Source organism: Passer montanus, unplaced genomic scaffold, assembly GCF_014805655.1.
Source record: "Passer montanus isolate IOZ18808 unplaced genomic scaffold, ASM1480565v1 scaffold99, whole genome shotgun sequence".
In the NCBI taxonomy this organism is placed as follows: Eukaryota; Metazoa; Chordata; class Aves; order Passeriformes; family Passeridae; genus Passer; species Passer montanus.
Window position 1 is genome coordinate 1,047,157 of NW_024375367.1, and position 21,675 is coordinate 1,068,831.

At 43.0% G+C, this 21,675-nt stretch overlaps 1 protein-coding gene across 2 annotated transcripts in view; it reads left to right on the forward strand.

Moving 5' to 3' along the window:
• The first annotated feature begins 9,940 nt into the window (after window positions 1-9,940).
• Window positions 9,941-21,675, forward strand: part of SMAD9 (SMAD family member 9) — a 37,047-nt gene continuing 25,312 nt past the window's right edge. For both annotated transcript variants that reach the window (XM_039696651.1, XM_039696652.1), the window contains exon 1: window positions 9,941-9,991. The gene's annotated coding sequence lies outside the window, so the exon portion shown is untranslated. The remainder of the gene's footprint in view (window positions 9,992-21,675) is intronic.

Genomic DNA, 21,675 nt, shown 5'->3' on the forward strand with positions numbered 1-21,675 from the left:
AAATATGGTGCCTTTAAGTCTTGTGATGGAAGCCACAAAACAACAACAAAAAAAAGAAGTTGGTTTTACAGTTGGACAGATGTTTCTGTGAAAGGAATTAAGAAATTTTTCTGGAATATGGTCTGGAGAATGGAAAAAGATGAAGAGACATCATGAAATGACAACAGCATATGCCTCATGTACTGTACATCACCTCTGTAATTCAAATGTAGTAAGATTCTAGAAAATAAGTAGCTGCTTTATGATTTAAGGAATAAATACTTTCCCTGTCTGAAGTTCATACAGTGATATACCTACAAGTATGTTTTTAGTGGCAAATCTTTAAATGTTGATTTGCTTTCCTCCATAAGAAATAGCTTCTTCTCCCCTTAATTCTCTTTTGGTTTGTTTAGGGGTTTTTTATGGTAAGACTAGAAAACGTAAGACTAATGAACTATGTCAAAACATTTAATCCTAGGCATTGAGTGGGTTAAAAATATTTGTAGGTATAAAAACATTCTTCAGGATTTGTACATTTCAGATGTCTAATAGTCACTGAACAGATGCTGAGTAAAACAGATCTTCATGTATCTCAGCTTCTCTGATAACTTGATTAAATATGAGGCCTGGTATTTGGTGCCAGGTGTTTCCCAGGGGAGTGAATTTATCACATGCTTAGTCTTGCAATCCTTATTTAATTACTACTTGATCTATAACTTAATGTTAGCTCCTATGAACTGCAGTCAACTTTAAATCAGGGCATAAATTACCAAATGCATCTCCCTCTGAAAGGCACAGACCTCCAAGCAGACTGTTCCAACTTCTCCTATGGAGTGGCAATAACTTCATGATCTCCAAGACAACAACATATTTGCAAGCAGTGGATTGAAGTGCAGTGGTCTCCTTCTTGGAACTCCTAAGCAAAATATTCAGTCAGTACCTAACTTGTTTTAAAACAAACACAGGGTAAAATGATGCACTGCTTGACCCCTATTGCTTGAAGCAACTGTAAGTTTGTGAGGTTCTTTTTCCTTCTGCCAGATAATAAAAATACAGATAAATCTGATCCATATAAATCAAGTTTTTAATTAAATACTTTGAGTTTTCTAGTACAGATGGCATTTTCCCTTCTAATCACTGCGTTCTGCCAACACTGAATAAATAAGATATGTTTATCAGTACAATGTTCTAGTCTGTCATGTATCACTGAGGGTTTTTTCCTTTTTATATTTTGAGTTTTAAATAGTCTAGTTTATAAAGATGTATTTTTTCTCCCCTGGCAGGCACATATACTGTCTTTCTTTAAACCATGGGAGTGTTTTAAAATAAAATATTATTATGAAGATGTTTGCAATCAACATTAATTTTTAACATCTTTACATGCTTTCATCTGGAGAGGGAAGGCCTAGGACACCATTTAGTGATAAGAGTTTCAAATGACCTTCCAAGATGGGCTTTCTCCAAAAGTGAAACACATCTTTGCAGTCTCTGTTTTGAGAAATTTGTTAATGAGCTTTTAAGTCCATAAAAAAGAAAAAGGGTGTGGGAGGGGGGAATTACTGGCTTGTTGTTGTTGTGACCATTCTTTTCCCTTCCTAGAGCAAGAATATGAAGAAACCATGTAAGCATGTGAAAATCCAAGCAACCATACCTTCTAAGTAAATAGAACTCACAAGGACATTTTAGGGAAAGCTGCTGCACTAGATAAAGATAAAACAAAGTTTCCAGTTAGATGGGAAAAGACCTCCAAGACCACCAAATTCAACCTCCAACTGAACAGCACCATGCCCACTAGGTCATTTCACAATGTGCCACGTTTTCTCGGGTTTTGAACACTTCCAGGGATGGTGTCTCCACCGTTGCGTGGGGAGCCTGTTCCATTGTGTAACCACTCAATCACTAGTTTTGCCGGGCAGAAGAGGCCAAACCCCACCTTGCTACAACCTCCTTTCAGGCACTTGTAGAGAGCGATGGAACTGTTCAAGCTGAGTTTCAAACAGAAGGAGGCACATCAGAACTGAAATTAACACATCAAGATGACCCCACTCAATATTTCCACAATTTTCTTCATACCTCTTCTTCATTGACAGTGTGGCCAAGAGACAAAAAATCTTTCTATGGACTCACTTTAAATCTGCTTCCAGAAAGGGTCAGGAATGACACCCTGTCAGGTCAATAGTTTCTTCAGAAAAGTTCTGTTCACTGAGGATGGCTTCTCTGGCCTCAAAAATTTAGTATCTAATATGGAAGGAGTATGTGTTGGACTAAGTCTTCATTGGTAGAGAAACCTATCACTAAAATACAAGAAATTGCTTTACAAAATTGCTTAATTGCAAGGTATCATGATTTAATTGCATTTGTGATGTGTGATCAGGAGACAGTTCAGAAAGTTCTACATGTTCTTGGAAATAAATTTAAAATTAAAAAAAAAAAAAAGAAAAACAAAAAAAAAACCCAAAACCACAAACCAAAACCAGAAATCATATCTTACAAAGCTGAAAGCATTTTGAAGCTAAATCAGCTGAAAAGAAAGAAAATAAATAGAAAGGAAATAATAATTAGGAACTGCTTAAAACATTCTAGGAGATACTTTCAAAACCACAATCCAACAGAGAACGGAGGCTATTCTGGTTAACAGAGAACAGACAGACCCCAAATGAGTATGAATGCAAATATTTTCTATAAAACACACAAGACAAAAAAGAAATAGAGATTGTAGAAAAAAAATCATAATGGAAAAAAAGGAGTATAAATCCATGGATAGCAAAAGTAACAGTAAGAAAGGGGTTAAGTATTCCAGATTAATTAAAGTAATTCAAACAATTATTTGTTCAGTACTAGGTAGAAATGATAGAACTGAGAATAATAAATTAAGGATTTCAAAAACTATCTGGGAAAAAAGAGTTAAATTACTTATACTGCAAGGTAAATTTTCTATTTTAACAATAACTGAAGATGATGTTAAAAAGCAAACCCTGACTTAAGACATTTTGAAATCATCAGGTCAATAGCTTCGTGTGAAAAGTTGTGCTTACTGGATTCCCTGTTCTTAAATATTCAGCATCTAACATCTTGTTCTCAAGGATTTCAAATGTTAGCACTAATAAGCTCTATGGCCAACACACACTACTTCAACAGATTTGGAAAGGTTAGGAACATTAAAGCAGAAGAAAGCTGATATTATGTTAGCATTTTGAGATATATGGAATATGTGGGTCTATGGAAAGACCTCTATGGATTAGAGGTCTTTCAAAGTTAAAAACAGTTCCAGGTAAAACAATGAAACAGTTAAAACAAGTCATGGTCACTGAAGGATTAAGGGAGGACAACAGGAGGATGGCATATGTAGCACCACTCAATAAATACATCTGATAAAATTAAAACTGAATTAAAAGATTATCTGGTAAAGGAAATGAGTTTGAGATTACAGAATTTTCAGAGGTATTCGGCTTCACGCTACCTGACATTTTAATTAAGAAATTAATGTAAGCTGTATTGAATTTTTATTATTTTAAATTGATTAAAAACTGACTAGTTCCTAGGTCTGAAAACGTCACCATAAATGGGGAAAATTTTATCAGCTTGATGGATTTTTAATGAGGGCTCAAAGAGATTATTTCTTGACCTAACAGTACTTAACTATGTTTTTTAATAATGACGCAGAAGAATCTATGAAGTTGTTACTGAGAACTTTGTCAATGACACAAATTATGGCATTGTTGAAAAAGGAAGAGAAAAAAATTGAAGAGAACACGTAATTAGACTGTCAGTAGTGCAGGTGAGGACCTCAAAGTCATTCTGTTCTTCCCCATTTCCATGAAAGAACCAGCTGTTCTGACAGATTTTTTGCCTAATCTGTTCTTCAGAGGTAGAACTTCTCCCTCAGCAATGGGGAAGTTATTCCAGTACTTGCTTGTAAGCCTGGCTCAAGAAAACAGCACGTTTCTGCACACTCTGTTCCTGTCCGTAAGGTGACATGCTGGAGTCAAGAATGTTTGCAGGTCAAAGTGTGAGAGGATGGGGAGTCTAACCTAGAACCTATATAAATCTTGGGCTTCATCTCAGCAAAAGAAAAAATTATTAAATACTGGTGTGCTCTCCAAAGGTTGAAATAGAGACATACAAGGTCAACTGTTCTCTCTGTATGTCCTCTGATGTCTAGTAGAGCTGGAGAAGCCTGGGTTCTTGATGTCCACCATTCGAAAAATGTTAAAAATTTGGAATGGAATCAAAGGGGATCCCAGCAACTCTCAAGATTATTTAATCACCTGATATTTAAGAGCCATTGCCAAGTGTATGATGGAAAAGGTAGAGCATAAGCACAGGCTGTAAAGGAAAAGACATGCAGAAATAATGAACTTTGAGTCCTGTGTGTAAAGACACAACATCAAACTGCTAGTAGCTGAAGCTAGAAAAATTCAGAGCAGAGAAAGCCATTTTTCTTTACAGCCTGTGCTTATGCTACATTGTAAGCCAAGGATAAGCCTGACCATGGAACAATTTAGCAAGACTTGTAATGGATTTTCCATCACTAATGATTTCAAAATCTCTTTTTCCAGAAGATTTCCTCTAGCTCAACCATAACTGTTGGCTCTGATGCCAAAGTTCAGGGATATCCTGGGACCTCTGTATAGATGTGAAGTCAAAGGACAGTGGTTCATTCTTACTGCCAATGAATCTTTGAATATTGTTTCTTTTCCATACTCTTTCTTTTAATCCAAGCAAGTCCTCAGCAACAAGAAAACTGCTCATGTTAGTAAGATAAAGAATGGATTTAGATAAAATGGCTGAGAGTTCATCTGATTCTTCTCAACATTAGGTGTGAAGTTCGGAAGGTGAAGTGAAGGCAGGGGATTACAGCAGTGCTTGAATCAATGCCAGCTGAGCCAGAGGCACATAAATATTTCATCCAGGTCAAGCAAACATCAGGGAGGTGATTTATCACAGGTTTCAGCCAGTGATGGCTAAAAAGGGTGGAAAGAATCCTTCCAGACTTTGCCTTCTAAGGTTTACTAAGTTATCAACGTTGCTATGCTAAAGGAACAAGAAGTGCAAGTAGGTTGTCTCTGTCCTCTTCCTCCACGTGGTCTCACAGTTTTGAGGACAAAGTAACAGACTCTGTCAACTGGAAGATCTTCCAACTAATCTCAGCTAGTCTGGCATCAATCCACATATCTTGGAATAAAAAGACATCTCAAGAATCATATTTTTCTGAGCATCTCAAGTCTTTTTCTCTGCAGCAGAGAACAAACTCAGCACAAATAACAAGACAGGTAGCTGGATCTCAGTGCACTAAAGCTTTGGAGAATTAAAGCCAAGTCATTGTATGTGGATCAAAGAAAAGGAAAAAAATCAAAGGACCCTGTAGAACTTTAGTATAATAAGATGAAGACAAAATTCCCTGGAATTCCTTAGAATTTATGGGGTTTTAGCTTGGAGCAGAAATTACCCCCAAAATCTTTAATAACAAATATGATTTCATTCTTTTAGCCAGTACTTACATACACACACTAACAAAAATCTTGTTATGGTACTGGATAGGAAATTATCCTTTCCATTTATGAAAACTGTAGTAACCTAGCCAGTCCAAATATTTTGCAGAGTCTTTTTCATCTGATAATTGAAAGGTACAGAGAATAAATTCATTTTTCCATACCACAGTATGCTCATTCTCTTCTTGACACCTTTTTCAACCCTGGATGAAAAGCGCCATGAAGCTAAATGACAAATTTCAGATCTTACTAGTTATCTGACCCAAAAGGGACAGAATCCCCATCTGGTGGCAGTACCTGAAGCCACTCAGCCCCCTCATCTCTGTGTCTCCCAATATTTCTGAAATATTGTTTTTCAGTTTTCTGAGGTGGTCCTTGTTACTCCATCCACTCTACTGCTGATTCCGTTTACTCCTTCTCTCCCTTTAGGCATGCACCTCCAAACCTGCCTGCCTACATCCTTCTTCTGCCTCTCTGAATTTATAGCTTCTCTTGCAGAATGTGAAACAAAGAGCAGTGAGAGGAGCAATTGCAGAATCTGAAGCAAAGAGCAGTGAGAGGAGCAATTGCAATGCCTTTTCTGTGACAGAACAGACCTCCCAGCTGCCCAGCACAGTCTCTGCAATGCTGCATTCACCAACATGTGGCACAAGATTGCAGCTGCTTTTTCCACCTGTTTTACTTCTGAGAATTAGCATCTTATACCATAAACATGCAGGAAATTGATGTGAGTAGCATAAGACATGTTTGTAAAAGCAAATGTTTTATCCTGCTTGTGTTGGAAAAGATGTGTGAAGGAAGACTCCCTGATGGTTCAAGTGCTTGCTTTTAAACCTGATATGGATGTGTCCAAACTCTTGGGACCTTAGTTGGGATACTGAGACACCCAAACTGCCTGTGAATAAGAAGCAGGGTAAGCTCCAAGCTTCCAGACAGCACAAGAAATATCAAACAGTCAAATGCAAGGGAAAAGAGTTGGGGCTGGTCCAGCCCTATCCTGGGAAGTGGAGTAAAAGGTGTGGAGCTAGGCATCCTGGCAGGGTTTGGGCTTGTAGTTCAGGCACCCATGGAGAGAGTGAGATGGTGACTGCTGCTGCTTGAATAATCAGCTTCTTCTTGGCAATGCTGCCCCACATGTCTGACTCCACCCTGCAATACAGGAACAGCCCTCACTTTCCAGGGCTCTGGCACAGGCAAAGCGGGCAACAGAACCACAACTATGTTGCTGTTCCCAAAAATCTGCTGCCAGAGGCAAGTGCCTGCTGCGTCTTTGCCTGGAGAAAGCCCTTGAGGAAAATGTAACTCATGCAGTAAATACAAGATACTGTGGCTAGGAGCCTTCTAGTGCCCGCAGCAGCACACTTGGAGCTGTTTGAGGAATCTCCATGGCCCGGCACACGACACTGCTGTTGTAACAGCTGTTCCTTGTTCAGTGGTGGACACTGCCAGTACTTCACTGGAGCCCTGGAGCAGTACCTACAGAGTCAGTATATTTACAGCTCTCAGGAACTTACAGTTCTGTCCAAGTGGAAAATTCATGTTATTCTATGTTTTACACAGTATCAGTGCTAAAAGACATTACTACCTTTCCATCCGTTTTACAGCTACATCCAGTCTTTACTATTCTCTATATAACCTTATACCGATGATTTTCTTTACAGAGTTATCCAGTACAAAAAGACAGAATACAGACCAAAATAAGAAGAATATTCCAATCAGGTTTTGTTTTATGAGTAAAGAAGGTTGGTCCATGTTTTGCAGGAGGGGATTTGAGAAAGAAAGTTACATTGTGTGCAGGCTAAGGGAGGGCTTTTACAAAGGGCAGGATGGGAAATGAGGCACTGGAGAGAGATAATGGCAAATGAGAAATGGAATTAGCAGAGCCCAGGTGGTGCAGAGGAGTGACAGGTGATGAGTCACCCAGGAAGGAGAAGCAGAGCCATACAAAGAGGACACCAGCTTTGAAAACCATGCAGAAGAAGATTTGGGCTCAGGGATTTGGGCTCAGAAAGTGCGTGTGGAGAGAGTGGAAAGGACAGGTGGGGTATATGAGGACTGCTCCTGAGGAGAGCCCTCATTCCAAAGGTTCCAAGCAGATCACAGGTAACACCAGCATATATTCAGCTCTTGTATAAAACATGTATGTGTGCATGCCACATGATCAGAAATACAACTACATGCAAAAGAAATTGTTGCCTGCTATATAATCTATAATATATCAAACTCTAGTTATATATATATATATATATGTATGTATGTATGTATAAACACACACATGTGACCTCTGTTAGCTAGAGTTTCTTCCAATATGGCACAGTTAAAACTGCCACCACACAAACAGGAATGCAATTAAATCATTTCACAAATAATTCATGCCCATTAAACGGAAGTTTCAATCAAAGTAAGTTTTTAGGAACTGACTGCCCAATCTAGGCAGCAGCTCTGCTGGTTGGGATCACTCCAGTAGCAGTACTGGTGTTTTAATGTACCCCGCCAATGAAGACAGACTGGAGATAGCACAGAAGGCTGTGCACCAGAGTGGCAGGAGTAAAGACCCACCTTGTCCTGCACCCCTTTTTTGATAGCAGAAACTCTGAGCAGAGGCATGAGAAACCAGAGGTTTCAACCCCTGAAAGAGATGCAGTGAGACCCAGCCGAATTTGGTTGTGCCTCAGGAAGTTACACCCCACACATCTGCCGACCCACCCCCCTACCCCTGACAATTGCCCATGTATACATTTGCAGTGTGAGGTCTTCAGTTAAAAATAAACAGCATTGTGGACATAAAATCTGAAAGCACGCCCAGTTAGAATGTGTGATTGGTATTTTATGAATATTTACAGTGATTTTTAATTAACAGCATCTCTTCTGCCACTCATCTGTTGAGAAGTCTCCTGTATGAGAAGCCCAACAAGCAGTGGGGAAGCCACCGGTATTTGAAGACAGTCCAAAGCAGGAAACAGAGATATTTTGGGGCATTACATTGTATCTCCGTATTGCACCACAGCCCCCACGCACGCATGCTTGGATAAAACTGCGCTGCGGAGCCGTAATTGCATTGTGGCTTTTTGATGTCTACTCAAACAACATTAGCTTTGCTGTCATGTTTTACAATGTAAAAAATTTTGGTGAAAATGTCAGCAGGATGGTATCTTTAATCATATTTATTGATTGACCTCAAAAGGCACAGTGCAATTTAACTGGAGCCCCTCAATGCAGCCAGGGTCAGGTTCAGACAGTACCTGTTCCTAGCACTGCCTGGAGCCCCAATTTCATGAGTAGCTTTTATGTCTAGTGTCCTTGAAGCCACTTGACTTCCCTTCTTTCAGACTTTTCTTATTACGACTAATGCTACATAGCTAGAGATGCTTACTTCTAGGGAATATGAGGGTTTAGTATCTCTGGAGCAGGAAATGCATCTGCTCATCAGTGCCAGCTGCAGTTTGGTGTTATCTGACCAGTCCGAGAAATGATGGGACCTCCGCACAGCCCGGCGTGGGAAGGCACAGTCTGATCCCCAATCCCGCTGCAGCTGTGCTGCCCAGCCGTCCCAGAGGGACGACGTTGATTCCAAGTCTTTGCCCGCAGCCGCCGTTTGTGTCCTGTGCCCAAATGCCGGGTCAGCTGCACTCGTAGCAGCGCAGGACGGGGCTGAAGTCTGTGTCCATCCTCGGGGACTGGCGAGAAGGACCCCGGGGAAGGGCCGGCTGCGGGGGCACTTCAGGAGGGACCTGTCCCGGGGCGGCCCGGCGGTCACACACAAACTCCTCGGCCACCCCGCACGGCCCCGGGCAGGGCAGCGACCGGGGCACCCCCTCCGCGGGCAGCCCGGGCCGGCGGCCCCGAGGCGGCTGCGCTCCCGCGGGGCTGGGGGCGAGCGGCAGCGGGGGGAGTGTGAAGGGCGGGTTCGGCGGGGGTGGTTCGTGTGTGCCTGTGCCTGCGGGTGAGCCCTGTCACGGGGAGCCCGTGTGCCGGAGGGGCACAACTCGGCGGGCGCGGAGCGGTGAGCCCGGCGAGGGGCGGCGTGCGGTGGGTGCGGGTGCGAGGGGTGCATGGTGTGAGTGTGCGTGTGTGAACGCGTGTGTGTGTGTGAACGTGTGTGTGTGCGTGAATGTGTGTGTGTGTGTGTGTGTGTGTGTGTGTGTGTGTGAATGTGTGTGTGTGTGTGTGTGTGTGTGTGTGTGTGAATGTGTGTGTGTGTGTGTGTAACTCACCGAGGGCGTGCGCTCGTCCGTGTGTGCTTGAGAGTGAGCGTGTATCTGTATCTGTTTGGATGCGCGTGTGTGTGAGCGGTGCCAAGCGTGCGAGCGTGTGCGAGTGTGTGGATGCGCGCTTGTGTGTGTGCGATCGCGTGTGAGCGATCTCGAGTGTGTGCGTGTGAGCGATCTCCAGTGTGTGTGAGCGATCTCGTGTGTGTGTGTGTGTGCGATCGTGTGTGTGTGTGAGCGCGGCCGGGGGGGCGCGGGGGCGCCCCGCTCCCGCCCGCGGCGCGCCGAGACCCCAGCCCGCGCCCGTGGCAGGTAAGAGCCGGGGCTCCCGGCCGCGTCCCGGGAAGGGCGGAGGGGGGAAGCAGAGGGGACGGGAGACAGCGCCGTCGCTCCAAACTTCGCGCCGGGGCTGTCCCGCATCCTTCCTTCCCCGAGCGGTGCCGGGCGGCATCCCCCGAGCGCCCGGCGGAGCAGCCGCGGCGGCGCCCGGGCCGGGGTCCCCCCGGCTGGCGGGGCGGGGGCTGGGGCCGCAGAGCAGCGAGATGAGACAGACCGACGCCAGGAGGGCGAGCGAAAGGAGGAGCGCGGGGAAAAACATTTTTATGGATGGCTAAACGTTGACAAGTCTTCCCGCTGTCAGGATTTCTTTCTTTCTCGTTTAAGTAGGAGAGGGGAGGGAAAAAAAATAAAGAAAAGAAAAGAAACAACAGAGCCCCACATGACACGTTTGGAAATACTTTTCCTTTCAGAGGTTATTTTCTGTTCAAGAAATCCCGCTCCTGGACACGCTCCCGGGCAAAACGGAGCAGAATTGCTGGGATTCGGGGTTTTTATTCCAGCTACGAACGGTGACTCTGATTGGTTTCTTGTCTTTTGGCTCCGAAGTTAAAACGTTACACGTTTGTTGGTTAGCAAGTAACCAACATTTCCAAAAACAATAGCCCTCGATATGGCAAATTACAAATCACTGTAATTTTATCTCCGAGCTCAGGCAGCTCTAAGTGGGGGGAAATTCGGAGTTCGGCTAATTGGCAACAATTGTTTGGTAACTTTGTGTTTTCCTAGTTTGATTTTATGGATAAATTTATTTCATGCTAGCCAGGTCTGCTATTAAAGAGGCATTAGCTGGAATAAAGATAAATGACACACACGGGCACATGCGGAGACACAGACACGCACGCCCGCTGTTAATTACTTGCATCTTATAAATTAGTGAAAGAAATATTTCAGCCTAGAATGGTCAACGATTTAGTGAAGGAGCTCTCCTTTGGCAGAAGTGGGAAATTATGTGCACGGCTTGGGAATGTATTCAAGTTTGCAGTGGTTTGGGGAGGGCACTGCAGATAACGCAAGTTTCAGTACTCTTCAGCATCTCTGACGTGTGGAAATGTGCCCCTCTATACGTGCAAGTATTTGTGTGGTAGGAATAATCTTCCCATCCTCAGGAGCATAAGATGAAGAAAGTGCTGCAAAATTCTTCTCCTCAGCCACGGTAGGACAAATGTCATCACTCAAACAAACCTCATCCGTTTTAATCCAGCCAGACAACTCCCTTCTTTCAGATTTGATAAGTACCAGTGTCTGGCTGGTTCATCTTTGCTTCCTGTTAGATTTTAAAGCAGACGCTGGGGATGTTTGTGGTTTGTTTTTTGGTTTTTTAAATACTGAGTTAATTTAACTTAGTAGCTAAAATAAACATGCCCAAAAATACATTTAAAGTCAGTTGTATCAAGAAGGATATCTTATATTTACTGGGTTTAGCAGTAGTTCCCATTCCCGTCTGTCCTTTGTGATGGAATTAGAAATATTTTCTTCTTCACTTTATTACCTCGCACATAAGCTGATAAACAGTAATTCTGCAAAAGTGCCTGGAATAAGGGTCAAGGGTATTTTATCACAAATCCTTATCGTATTATATATGCAAACCAGGAGATTTCCTGATGGATGCTTTGAATCTGTGTCAGTATTTGTAAACTGATACAAGGTGGAGAGAGCTTTTATTTACCTGCAGCAACTGAAACAAATATGCACAAAGCTGTCAACTGCACAACTTTGTGAAGAAGTTGAGAATTAGTATTTCACTAAAGAGTCATGCACACACATGCCAAGGATCTGCAGAAGGTGGGGATGTGGTCTAGAGGAGCTCGGTAGCACCTCAGGTTTGAAAGCTACTCTCACAAAAATGGGCAGTAGTGCTCCATCTTCACTTCAGTGGGTACATGACAAGGCCCAGCTCACTAAAAGAGGAGTGTGGAAGTGTCAATATAATGTATCACGTAACATCTGCACAGTTAATTCTCCTTTCTCTCCTTTTATTCTTTTACAGGCTTTCTGTGTCTCGTGTTTGAATTCTTAGCTATCAGCTGTTATCAGACAGGGAGATAGTGTGTCATGCAATCCTCTCTCCTGAGTGCTAAAGTGCTGTAATTTTGATGGCCAGGCTAATCTGTCGCTATAAAGTTTTATTTTTCCATTGTTAAATTCAAAGGACAATGACTACTAATTACAAGTGACCTTTAACCAAAACACTAGCTGGAGTTTATCACCAGTGCTGATACTGACTAACAGTAATTCCAGCATCAGCAGTACTGGGCACCCTGTTTCAAAGAAACTTAAAATAATAAGGGGAGACAAATATGTATATATATATATATATGCTTTATAATTTGTCTGTTGCAAAAAATACAGCGATAGCCTAGAGAGATTCCATTTTCTGTGCAATATATACCCTTTACAAATAATAATTACAGGGCTGGGGAAGGAAAAAAAAGCCCAAATAATGCATCATAAATATTTTAACTGAAAACAACACAGCAAAAATATACATAGTAAAGGTTGTTCTGTTTAACTGCCTGGTTTCCTGATACAGGTGGGAATAAAGAACCATTAGTGTTACTGTGCATGAGCAGCAAGGGATAGTAATAACAACAACAATTTGAGATAATCATCGCGGTCCTATTACTATCTTGGAGAACAGTTGTGAGAAGCACTAGACTTTGAATACAGTGCAACAAAATTAATTTTTCAAAAATATCCCAAATTATTTCCCACCTTTTTGGGATATATTTTGTCTGCAATGTTTGAATGGTTAATACTGTGGGAATTTTACAGGTGGAAGGGTGACTTAAAGAGACTTGGGCCCTGTGTATTTATTATAGCAGCTAAAAATCTGGTTGTGCTTTTGCAGATGAGTGGATTTAATAGATTGCAGGATCAGAGTCCAGACAGAAATCCTGACTTATACATGTTTGCATTTTAATTAAAGCAGGTGAAACATAAGGTGGATTGTTCTACAGGACCATTTGCAGGTTTCTGCACCTTAGAGACATGTAAGGTTGAGCAGTTCTCTTTGAGGTTCGGTTCCTCTAAACAAGGGCACAGCAAGGACATGGTGGAGGTGGACATGGAGTGAAGGAGACTTCCCAATGTATGCAGCCACTTCTACTTTAAGAAAAAAACAGAAGAAGAAAATCTGATAATTGATCTCTGTTTTTCTGAGACAGCATTAAGATCAAAGTGTGTTTCTGATTGGGAGAAGCAAAGTCTTATCTTTCACATCTTTCTATCCAGAACTTGTTTCCTTCCCACTCTTTTTTCCTTGTCAGTAGCATCACCACCCTCCCTCTGCCAAACTTAGCATCATCTTTGCCTCTTCTGTTTCCTCACAGGTGGTGATACTTCCAGATATCTCTTGACAGTTTTCCTTCGTGTTACTTCTTACATTCCTCCTTCCTTTCGTTTGCAGCTGCCAAAGCATTAGTCCACACTGTGGCAACCTTCCAGCTTGATACTGCAACCTCCCATTTCCCAACAAGCTCTCTTCTCCCACCTACATTGTGCTCCCAGATGCAAAATCCTGCATCTTTTGCTTTTCTTCCTGAAACATCTCCCATTCTGGAGTCTCTCTATATGCCTGGCCTTTGAACAGGTTTTGAAAACATTCCCCACATCCTGAGTTCCCTACAACTGTTGGTCTCAAACTCACTGTCCATTAAAAGAGAGAAATGAGGAGGAAAGAAAATTAACAGACCCGTGGGTCATTAGAGTTTGTTCTGCTTCAGGCTTCCTTTCACCCTCATTACCTGGCTACAATGGGAGGCAGATTGGCCACTTCTTGATAACGGTGGTTCTGTGTTTGCTCGGCCTGGTGGTGTGCTGGGTCACGCAGCCGTGCTGTGCAGAACAGCAGGCAGGACCTGGCGATGGGAGGTGCCCTTTCCAGAAGGCCTTGTCTGCAAGCAGCAAAGCTCCACCTAACGAAGAATCCTTTATAATGTGAATAACCCTGCAGCTGAGGTCAATACATTTCAACAATACCTAATCTTTTTTTACATGTGTTTTCTTGCTTGCCTTCCCTTAACAAAAAAAACCACCAAAAAAAAAAAAAAAAAAAAAACCCCAAAACCAAATCCAAAAAACCCTATCCTTTTTTTTTTTTTTAAGCATTCCATTGCAGCATTCCTCATCAGATTCTGCTTTACAAAGCCATCCCTGTCAGCGTTCCTTATCCTTTTTCCATTGCAGCATTCCTCATCAGATTCTGCTTTACAAAGCCATCCCTGTCAGCGTACTTGTGGGACAGATGCAGAAATAGAGGCACCTGAGGGAAGGCTGTTTACCTTGAGGCCTGTAGCAGGAAGCAATCCCACATGCTGCCCAGTAGGCACAAAACTGACTGGAGGCACAAGCAGTTCATGTGGCTTTTCAGAACTCTCTTATGGTTACTTGCTGGTCTTGCCTATCCAAACCTACTTGTCTCTGTCAAATTACTCTGGCCCAGCTGCCAAGGTGCGGTTTCTCACCCTGCAGCATATGTGAGGTAGCTGATTTATCTCTCTCTCATCAACAGATCTTGGATTACTTCACACAGGGCATGAAACCTTCACAGAGACATCTAGAATAGAGAAACCAAAATCCATTCCCATGGGAGGTTGCAGCTCCCATGCCTGTCCTGCTGCATGGTCCTACAGGACCACCTCAGGCTTCTTGGTGGTGGCCTCCTTGGGAGCCTTGGGCTGTAGGGGCTGCATGGGCCAGAGCTGAGTATTAGGAGGGGAGATGAAGGGCAGCAACAGCCATGAAGAGATAGAGTATTCTTTGGAATCTTGAGATAGAGTTGAAGAAGAGTAAAATATCTCTTCTAAAGACTCAGGGCTTGATTTGTGCCTTCTGCTTCAGAATGTTTTCTGAAGCTTGTAGTTGACATGTCATCTTCCATGCTAAAGAGCATCCAGCCTTTGGTTTTTTATTCCCAGGCTCAAATATAGGCATATGAAACCTGTTTAATCTCCTAAAAAGGTGTTCTGGTTTACAGAGAATCTGAGCACCCATATCTTCAGCTGAAGTCACTGGGAATGGCCATCTATCTCCTTTGCCCCACAGGAGGGAACTAGATAGGCAAGTTCTTGCTCCTTTTGTTCTTAGCCCTCTTGTTGGGAAATAACTTCCACAGACAGTCCAAGCATATCCAGATATTTTTCACAGAAAATATCCTGGTCCCGTGACGAAGGCAATCCCTGCCATTGAATCAGATCTTTACATGGATAAAGCACACTAATACTAGTGTTTACCTCTTATCCACACAGTTATTTGCTGCAGTTCTCCAAGATATAGGCCATGTGGATGCTCCACCCTTCCTCCCCCCTGCAGAGTTTCACAAGCCACTGAGGGCTCAATTAGCACAGATTACTGCGGATGTTCATGCAGGAGAACCTATATGTCAGTCTTATTGCATTAGCAATTTCCCACAGTGATGCACAATGGAGGCCTTTTAGGAAAAACAGATTTGAACGTGATATGGTTTGAACACAATGAAATGCTAACGCGATTCCGTGGACAACTGCTAGTGTGATGTATACAGAAAGTGTCTTGTGTGTGAAATCTATCCCCCCATGCAGTCGGCCAGGCTGTCTCACCTGCAGAGAATGAGACGTGGCCAGCAGTACTGCTGCTTCCTCCCCAGGCCTGCTGCCAGTCAGAGGGGAAGCATTTCTGGAAGTTCTTCCTTTTGGGTTTTTTATCCCAGATCCATATGATCTATTGATCTGTATTTCACTTTCCAAGCTGTGAGATGCTAAGTCATCTGCAAAAGACGTCTGCTATGTTAACACCTGAACTGCGTAATGCTTCAGACAGGCCTCCCTGAGGTGGGATGTGCTAACATACAATGTGAGGAGAACATTTGCTTTGTCCTTTTTCCCTGTGTGTACTGTAAAGGCAGAACCAGGTATGCAAAAGCATATTCTCTTCTGACAATTTAAGACACTAAATTTCCAGAATAGGTTCCCATCAGACTAGAGTGCCACATCTTTGGTGAACTAATTGTTCTTTAGATGTATCCTTAACATTCTTAACATCTAAATCTAAGCAAATCCTTTTCCTAAAATGAGTATTTGGGAATGACTCCAAGAATGCCAGTGATTACAGGATCCAGTTAGTGTGGCTGTAAACTTTGGACCAGCATGGAAGCTGAAGTTCTTTTCAACTCCCCTTCTTCCTTTGTGAAGTGTTTGTTCTAGAGGCACTTGGCTCCATGCTTTGTATCAGAGACGAATCAACTTTTATTTTAAAAGCAGGAATTCTATTTTTTGCGTATTTCTAACCCTTCCATTTTTAGAAACACCAATGGGCTTTGCTGCTTTGCTGGGAATGGTGGGTATGTGAGGAATGCGGGACTGACTGGCTGTAAAATAGGGATAGCCAGAGCCATGAGAAGACATTTTGGCTTCCTAGGGCAGGTTGATCCACCTCCTCATCACCCCATTGCTTCCTGCCTTCTCCCACAAATACATCCTCAGAGCTCCTCCACAGCATGAGTGCTCCTTAGCTTGCAGTTCTGCTGGAGCAATACAGCTGAGAGAGGGGCTCTTCCTTGGAAGAGCTGGTCTGAGTCTGAGAAGGGCAGCCTCAGGAAGGGGTAAGGCAGGGACTGGGTGAATGGGTCTTCTTCCTGCCTGCAGGGAGCAGGGTGTGAAGCAGAGAAGAGGATGTGTCCCTGTGGGATTGCATCTTAGAAACTTTGGCGTGGCCCAGACAGGGAATACTGTGTGTTTCACTCTTTATAAACATCACAGTCACTGGTTTCCTTTAAAAATTAATACCAAGGAAGGAAGTTTAGTTGGAGAGAGATCATAGTGATAAATTGGTCCAGTTTAATTTAATTTTTACATAGACTTTGGTTGTGGTAATTTTGTGGGGTGCCTTCAGATATTGTGGGAAACTTTGAAAGGCAAAAATTGGTGGGAACGTCCAGCCCTCTGCTTTGGGTTGCCATCCTCAACAGCTGGATGCAAGTAGCCCAGGGGTCAAAGCCAGTGTAGCCATGCTGGCCCAGTGCTACACCAGAAGAGAGGGACCTTTTAACTTGGTTCTAGTAGGGGATGTAGGGTCATAAGGGCTCGTCTCAAAGGGTTTTCCAGTCTCTTCTTCCTCCCCAAGGGCAGCACAGTAATTCTTGAAGCAGGCTGTGTAAAATGCACTTGCAGATATCCGCAACACTTATCTATCCTACTCTTATGTTCCCCCTGATTTTTCAAGTGGACATGAAAGATGGATTGCCCTATCCTGTCTGCAGCAGACTTTGCACATGGGGGTACTGCTACCATGCCCTGCGCCTCTCTTCTCCCCATCTTATGTCACACCGATGAAGCTTTGTTGAAACACCTACCAATGTGCTCACCCACAGTCCCACAGCAGTCGCACAGCAGGAACTGCTTCCTAATCAGGCATCATGGGCATACCAAACATGACCTGGGTACTTAATTTTCTTTTGCGACAGAATATATGCTTCTGAAACTCTTCTGTGGGTGTTTGTTTGTTTGTGTGGAAGTGCACGTAGCTATACTAAGGTGCGCAGCTTATATACTTGAATCTTTCCTCCTTTGTATCAAGAATGTGTTATTCCTGTCACGAGAAGCTACAAGATGCTGAGTGGATGAGGTAAGACTTGAGTGGTTACACAAGCTCAGAAAAATTATGTGTCTGTTTGTTTGTTTGTTTGCTTGTTTGTTTGTTTTAAAACCCTTTTCCCTGCTGATGTGTAGAAGATCCCCATGGCGAGTGGCAGTGATGATTTGACTCGGGAGGTTCTTTGCCAGCCCTGAGTGTATGCAGGCTGCTGCCAGCTGAGCACATTTGAAAACACACCAAGAATCATTTGATTTAAGAAAACTTGCATGCTTCTCTCTTTCATAGTAGGTAGAAATAACTGAATCAGTGCTAGGTAAAAATAACTAACCAAGAGCATGTCTACTGCATTCCTCTTCACATTGATCAACTGAAACAATTTTCTCCCTTCCAGTTCTGTTGTGATTTAGTCACTGAGTGTTAGACTTCCAGCTATAATTGTCTCGCTGCTCTGTTTTCCAGCCACATGCATCTCCAAGAACTGCACAGCTTATGTCTAGACAACCCTCTGAGAAATCTCCCTCTGTGGCCTTACTTAGCTGTTGCAGTGACACTGAGACTGATGATGTCAGGCATTCTCGAGACAGATAGCCATGCCTCTCACCAGGCAAGTGCTGGAGTGGAGGCAGCACCTTGAAGCTTTATGCCAAGACCAGAAGTACATACACATCTGCCCACACCATACAAATACAAAAATATGCTTTTGAGGGACATTGCACACTTTGCTTTACACAGTGGTGTCTTAAGTCTGTTGTTGTTAGCATCGTTGAACATTTTCCTTTTTGACTTCTGTAGAAAGCTTAGAGTGATATTTAACAAGGAGTGGTACAATTTCCCTGCTGTTCCTCTGGGAGCGAAATTCCCTCAGCCTGAGGGAATATATGAAGCTATGTCAGGGGAGGTTTAGGTTGGATATCAGGAAAAGTTTCTTCACCCAGAGGGTGATTGGGCACTGGAACAGGCTCCCCAGGGAAGCGGTCACAGCACCAAGCCTGACAGAGTTCAAGAAGTGTTTGAACAACGCTCTAAGGCACATGGTGTGACTCTTGGGGTAGCCTGTGTGGGGCCAGGAGTTGGCTTTGATGACCCTAGTGTGTCCTTTTCAACTCAGGATATTCTATGATTCTGTGATTCTATGACAACTGAATTAGAGGAAACTTCATCAGCATGTTGGACTGCACAGGAATTCTGCTGAGGTGTGATATGAATCTTCCCTGACACAGTGGATCCCTTTTACATCGGGTAAAATCTAAACTTAACAAAATCTTTCCATAGTGGAGATATCAGCATGCTTGCTCTAGACACAAAAGGAGGGCATGTTTAATTTCCATGAGCTCTGGAACCCTTGTTGTTGACTTTATCAAGACCTGGCCCCAGTTAGGAAATCGTAAACTCACAGTTATGGTGGGCTTTCCTCTGCCCCTGGCATGTCAGGCTCTTTAGTACCACAGAAGAAGTTCCTGAAGTGAAGCTCCTGGAGCAGCACATTTCTCCTGTTAACCTCAGGATTTACAGGTTATTTCTACACCAGAAGGTGAAAAATGGGCATAGGAGGAGGAGAAAATATCCTAGTCCCTTCCACTTCATGTCCATTTTGTTGGCTCTTAGCCTTGCAGTCATTCAGACTTGTGGTGCCTCATCTCAGCATGAGCTGTATGCAGTGCCTGATTTTGCTGTTTGGTTTTTTTGTGGGTTTTTTTATTAGATATTTACCTTTATGTGGAATAGTCCATGCTATGTACACACATATTTTTCTCAAATACAGATTTAGGGACTTGGGGATTAGTAGGTCAGATATGGGTGTCAAAAATTTGGACATGTTTATGTGGCCAAGTAAATTCTACTGAAAGACTGCTTCTATACTAATAAATGAAACATGCCTTATACTGTTCTTGGCCTTGAGGTTTACTTCTGTGCAATGGTTGTCTCACCTTCCAAAACATGGTGGCTCTATGTTGACTTATTATTGGGAGTGACCTCTCTTCCCTCCTAACTTTTGAACTGTGCACAAAAGTGGTTTGGGGGAGTGCTGCTGGAACGGACCAAAGCCATTCCAGATGCTGCGGTAATAACATGCTACAGGTAATAAAGTTGCTGTGCCCAGAGATGTTTCCCACAACTATTGTGCCCCAGCAATAGTAGGCAACCCTATGTTTAGGGAGAATGGAGCCAGTGAACTGGGCTGACATGTTTCCAGTCCCACCTACTCCTGCACAGAAAAAAATGGGTGGGTCCATGCACATGTCCCATAGGTCTTCTACTTCTTCCCTAAATCAAGCTTCAGATCTTAGGCTATATTCAGTGATGGAATAAGGATTTACAGCGTTCCAGATGCTGTGGTAATAACATCCTACAGGTAATAAAGTTCCTGTGCCCAGAGATGTTTCCCACCACTGTTGTGCCGCAGCAATAGTAGATAACCCTATGTTTAGGGAGAATGGAGCCAGTGAACTGGGCTGACATGTTTCCAGTCCCACCTGTTCCTGCAGGCCACAGAAAAAAATGGGTGGGTCCATGCACATGTCCCATAGGTCTTCTACTTCTTCCCTAAATCAAGCTTCAGATCTTAGGCTATACTCAGTGATGGAATAAGGATTTACAGCATGGAAGACTGACCCTCTTTAGTGTTGACCAGTCACTTATCTGACAGACAGACAAAGCCTTCCTTGTAGTCCCAGAGGAGGGAATTGTATTAGGAATGTATCCTGAATGATGCCTGACTCATCCTCATGATCGCACATCATATTGTCACTGAGGGAGATAGAGCTGACCAGACCAGAACTTCCACCGTGATGGGAATATGGATCAAAACTGTAACACTTCCCTCCCCACTGCTACTCTAAACTGCATTGAGCATCGAGAAACACAATGGATGATCAGCACAGAAAATACATCAAGTGTGGGTTTGAGACATAACATTCCAGTTGGAAGTTGCCTGTTACCTAAGGCATATGGCTTAAGCAACTGCTGTCCTGAAAGGCTGTTAAAATCAAATTGTGAATTGACATCTCTGTCTTTGCAGCCCTGGAGCAGAGTGGCTGCCTCGCTATTTCACAATGGAGAATCTAAGCGTAGCAACACAGGGCTTAGTCTGCTGAATAGTGTGCAGTATTATGTAATTTAATAACAATAAACTAGGATGTTCTGATAATATTATTTGAAAGCTGTTTAGTTTATTTAATACCATTTATATTTTATGTGTCAGTTGAATTTGGGGAAAAAAGATTTTAGAAGAAACTGGGGGGAGCGTGGTAGGAAATTGTGCAATGTACTTATCTGAGACTACATCACATGGTCTGCAAAGCACGGCTTTTGCTTTTATACACATAGTCTTGGCGGCTCTCCCACCAGCAACAATAGTGCTCAGGCTCATACTGATGTCACTGTTGAGTTATTTAATTTGACTGAATGAGATTAATGTGTTTATTTAAAACCTTGGTCAAAATGGAAAAGAAAATCTCAGGACAATACTTTTATGTGAACATGTATGTTTTCACATCTGATGATTGTAATGTTGCATTAACTTATCAGGAGCAGTTGTTTACACATGCCAATGCCCAGGAGACCCCCTCAGATAAGAAGTGTGAGCCATTTTCCCTCTCAGCATAGAGCAGAGACTTCTACACTGCTACTGGTCCTTCATCCCAGGCTTTCCTTGCTTCCTGTTGCTGCTTTCAGGGTTTATCCACAGTGATCCCAGCATTGTTTTATTTTCTCATATGAGGATGGGGTTTGGTTCTTCCAGGCAATGACAACAGTGTGATGGTGAATCCTCCACAGGTTCTCACCAGGGCAGTGAGGGACAGACACCTCCACTGCACAGGATGGTGCTGGTCTGGATGGGGCTGGTGCTGGGCTCTGCAGCCTGAGCCTGCTCCTGCAAAGACTGGAGCCTGCCTGCCTAAATTTTATCCACATTATGTTTTACAAACAGATTGAGGTTTGTTTTTTTTTTTTTCCTGTGGTAGATCATTCTGATTTTCCTTCCTTCTCACATATACCCTCTAAGTGTTTGGAATAGACTTTGGTTTTGTCTAGAGGCATTAGTAACTATCCAGTTAAATACTCCAGGTCATTGGACTTTTACTAGT